Source organism: Ovis aries, chromosome 3 (genome assembly GCF_016772045.2).
Source record: "Ovis aries strain OAR_USU_Benz2616 breed Rambouillet chromosome 3, ARS-UI_Ramb_v3.0, whole genome shotgun sequence".
Taxonomy (NCBI): Eukaryota; Metazoa; Chordata; class Mammalia; order Artiodactyla; family Bovidae; genus Ovis; species Ovis aries.
In genome coordinates, this window is record NC_056056.1 from 24772704 (window position 1) to 24777578 (window position 4875).

The 4875-nt window shown below is 37.8% G+C and overlaps 1 non-coding gene across 1 annotated transcript; it reads right to left on the reverse strand.

Annotated features, from left to right (window-relative positions):
* Window positions 1–3251: 3251 nt before the first annotated feature.
* On the reverse strand, window positions 3252–3323 carry TRNAC-GCA (transfer RNA cysteine (anticodon GCA)). The gene has a single exon. It is a non-coding gene; the product is annotated as a tRNA-Cys (tRNA).
* Between the last annotated feature and the right edge of the window lie 1552 nt (window positions 3324–4875).

Here is a 4875-nt window from a genome sequence, read left to right on the forward strand (position 1 = left end):
TAGAGATGGTGAAAGAGGTTTACAGAGGTTAAGTAGCCAACCCAAAGTTATAAAGGCTGTAAGTCCAATTCCAAGGTCTGTACTTTTCTGTGAGTGTGTGTGTGTCTGTGTGTGTGTGTGTTGGGGAGGAAGGGTGGTATGGATGAAACACAGACTACATTCTTTAAAAATACTAGTTATTTCTCCTGTTCAAGTTCATTCAATACAGAAAAGAGGAAAATCAAGGTGAAACATGAGGAGCTCAAAGTCATAAACCAAGCTGGCAATAGAAGCAAGGTTGGAATCTAAGTTCCTTCAGTCTCAGCACATCGGTCTGTGTGGAGCCCTCACTGAGGAAGCACTGCACAGCTGGGGAAAGAGTTTTCCCAGCTGGACCAACTTATCCTTAATATTTTACCATCAAGGAAAATCAGGTTCAGAGAAGATAATGACCACATCGTATTCATTTTATATTGAGGAAGCTGAAATGTGTGTCATGCCCATATATTAGAGGTTCAATAAATGTTACATTCCTCCTGAAAGGGCTATTTTTAAAATATTCTTATCATGACAAAATTAACTCATGTACATGGTTAAACAATTTTTAAAAGGTGCTGAAAGTTTATGGAAGGAAAAGGCAGTTCTATCCCCAAGTCCGTTCCTCAGAGGTAATTGTTTATAACCTTTTCTAATTTCTATCATTCATGGAGTTAGTGGCATAATTCTAAATAGTATGGTGAATTTTCTGTTCATTTATTTATCCACTTGGTTATTTTAGATAATAAAGCTTTATTTCTTATTCCACCAACTGTTGGCTGAGTCTTTTCTCTCATGTGATAAGATGAGAAGACTGTCTTCCGCTGCCCCTCATCCATTTAACACTTTCCAGGGTCAAATATGGCAGCGCTATGGTAACTCTTATATTATTGAAGCTTACAAAGTCGTTACATTCTATCTGTATCATGATTAAGTCTTTCCTTGATAATCTTTATGCTGACTCTATACATGGAAACTAACAGAACTTTAAATATTTGATCATATAAATATTATTCACTGTAGACCGACTAATGTGTTTGTATCAACAGAAAGGAAGTAGGATTTTTGTTTTTGTCATTGTACTATGATTAAAGAGATCCAAGCAATATGCTCAGAATGATTCTTTTTTCTTCTACTTCATCAGGTACTCCAAATCATCCCATATTTTTAGCTTGCTTTATGTTTGATTCTTAAATTTGTAGTACAGTTTTACATTTCTCTTGGTATTCCTAATTGATTTTTTTGGGGGGTTATCAAAGAAACATATATTTTCTTTATAATATCTATAACAATATTCATAATATCAATCATATTAATTGTCCAGTAATCTCATTTAGACTGATTACTTTCCCAACCTGTTGCTTTGCTGTCTGAATGAGATTTTTTTTAATTTTCATTTCCTCTTGGGCAATTTCACTGTTTCTTGAATCTCATGTCTTCCTTTTAGTGTCTATGTATATATTATATTGTGCAATATATCCTCAAGTATTTACCTGCAGACATAGTAGAAGAAAAGTAACTTTTTGAGCTCTTGTATACATGAAAATATCTTTATTCCATAGTGTTTAAGAACTTCTCCATTTGCATTACTGTTGCGGATGACAAGCTTGTTGACAATCTGATTACCTTTTTTCACTTTAACGCTTTCTTTTCTTTTTTTTTTTTTTTTTGCTTAGTTTTGTCTCTGTCTCAAAGCACCTAAGATTGTCTTCCTATTTCAACAAACTGAAATTTCATAAGGATATGTGCCTTAAAATGTGGATTGTGTTTCATTCATTCTGTTTCTTGACCTCTGGTGATTCTTGCAATTTAAGGCTTGGTAGTCTTCAGCTCTGGAAATTTTTATTCTGTTATTTAGTTGGTCACTTTGCTTTTGATTTTCTCTTTTTCTTTTTTTGGAGTATCAGTTAGTTGGATTATGAATATCCTGAATTGATCCTCCTTATCTTTTAATTTTTCTCTTTCTTTCGCCTTTTTAAAAATTTTCTTCTTTCTGGGAGATACCCCTGTTTTTATCTTTCATACTTTTTATTGATTTTTTTTGCCAATCATGATTTTTAATAGATTTCAAATCATTTGGTCTTGTTTTCCAATGTTCTTTTAGTGATTCCCATTTCAAAAATAATTTTATTATCACCTAAACTCTCTCCTCATAGCTCAGTTGGTAGAGAATCCATCTGCAATGTAGGAGACCTGGTTTGATTCCTGGGTTGAGAAGATCCCCTGGAGAAGGGATAGACTACCTACTCCAGTATTCTTGGACTTCCCTTGTGGTTCAGCTAGTAAAGAATCCGCCTGCAATGAGGGGAGACCTGGGTTCGATCCCTGGGTTGAGAAGATCCCCTGAAGAAGGGAAAGGCTACCAATTCCAGTATTCTTACCTGGAGAATTCCATAGGCTGTATAGTCCATGGAGTCGCAAAGAGTTGGACAAGACTACGAGACTTTCACTTCACTTAAACTCTCTCCAGCAATCACCCTTATACTTTTCCAATTCTATTTTTCCCTGGATTAACTCTATTTCTTCCTTAGGATATGAGTTTTTATCTTATCTTGTTTTCTCTACCCCTTCAAATGTAGGGCAAATCTTAGGTGCCCATTCACTTTTATGAATGAAGAGTTCCTTGACTAGATGAAAAGCTGTCATGAGTTTCTTCCATTATGATGTTGGCTTGTTTGCCCAGCAAACCTTTCTCCTGAATGAGGGGACTGATGGTGAGCCGTGCGTATGGGTTTGTGCTGACTGGCAGGGTTTAAATTATATTTGATGAGCAGAGTGCCTTGCCTGTACCTTCCATCCACCACCAGCCTGCTAGAGGAAGGGTGCCATTCCAAGGTGGGTTCTAATACTGGCACCTAAGACTTTACGGCCAGCAAGTGTAGAATGGAGTATTCTCTACCTAAAGCCAAGTAGCTTCAGGTTGCTCTGTTTAGAGAGAAAATTCAAGTAGTTCAGATAATTTCATGAAGATATTTATTATTATTATTATTATTATTAAATATCATAGATGCTACTTCTTAATTTTTGGCTTTCCAAGGCTACAGACTTCAAATTTGGAGTCTGTTTAGGATTTTGTTAATTAAAACAGTTAATCTTGTTTAAAGTGAAAGCAAAGTTGCTCAGTCGTGTCTGACTCTTTGCGACCCCAAGGGCTGTAACCCACCAGTCTCCTCCATCCTTGGGATTCTCCAGGCAAGAATACTGGAGTGGGTTGCCATTTCCTTCTCCAGGGGATCTTCCCGACCCGGGGATCGAACCCAGGTCTCCTGCATTGCAGGCAGACGCTTTAACCTCTGAGCCACCAGGGAAGCATAATCTTGTTTAGGATTTTATTAATTAGAACAATTCCATCTCTGTAGCAACTTGCTCCTCTTCCATTCTGGCTACCGACTTGCTCTACTTTGAGTGAGCTTTCATTTGATTTAGGGCTTCCTTGGTGCTTGACTAGATGAAAAGCTGTCATGAGTTTCTTCCATTACGATGTTGCCTGTTTGCCCAGCAAGTCTTTCTTTTGAATGAGGTGACTGACGGTGAGCTATACCTGCTACAGTTCATGGGGTCGCAAAGAGTTGGAGACAACTGAGCAACTAACCACTTCATCTGATTTAGTCTACCTGTCATCTTTCAGAAATTTGTTAAAGTTCTTGGTATACTGGCATCCTTGTCTCTGTTCTCTACATTTCTATGATTTTATTTTCTGCTGGTTATTTTTCTGTTATTTCAGTAGAAATCAGGAAAGAGGTAAATAGGTATGTTCAGTTCTTCATCATGAATCAGAAATCCACAAACATTTTTTTTTAAATCCTGTACATTTTTGAAGGGATTATATACAGTTTGAGGCATTTTCTCAGAGGCCTCTAGTTGGTTGATCATGAGGAAAGAAAAATTTTGAATAGAGATTATGTTATTTAATTCTAAAGTAATACTGTACTTGGACAAGAGCTAAAGTGTCTTACCTAAAACCAGTTATGAATATGAACTACTAAGACCAATTAAAACCTGTGATTTAACAACAACAAGAAAACTAAGACCTAGAAAACAAAGAACACACATACGTAAAATGTTAAAGAACCTGCCTGCCAATGCAGGAAACGAGAGAGATGTGGGTTCAATCTCTGGGTCGGGAAGATCTCCTGGAGGAGGGCATGGCAATCCACTCCAGTAGTCTTTCTTGCCTGGAGACTCCCATGGACAGAGGAGACTGGCAGGCTATAGTCCATAGAGTTGCAAAGAATTGGACACGATTGAAGCAACTTAGCATGCATGCACATACACACACACACACACGTGCGTGCGTACACACACACACACACACACACACACACTTCTCTCCCTATGGGTGATGGGACTCTCTAAACCAGTGTACATAACTTCAAATCCATTTATTTGGCTGCACAAATTTGCCATCAGACTCTGCTAGTCCTACCTTATTGGCAAGGGCACATAGTGATTAAAATGGCATTGATGATGTTCTGATCTGCTTTGAATAATAGAAAATTCAGATTAAGGAAAGATTATGCTAATGAGGGAGAAGATCTTAGAGTGGGAAGGGCTTTTTGAAGACAGCTTGTTCAGCTCACCGACTGACACGTACTTTCTGTCTGTAATATCCTGCCTCACGGTCTTTTCTTGATCATCTCCAGTAATGAGAAAACTGCAACCTCCAGAGGCAGCATTTTTATCTTCAGACAGTGCTGTTAAAAGGCCCTTAAACATAACCCTGATCTGGCTCTATGTGCCTCCCAGTGTGTTCACCAGCTGTGCTCTCCACGACATATAGCACAAATCTAAACCACTGTCATATGGAAGAGGAGTTTGATATTTCACATGTTAACAGGACAGGTAAGAAAGAGATCCATT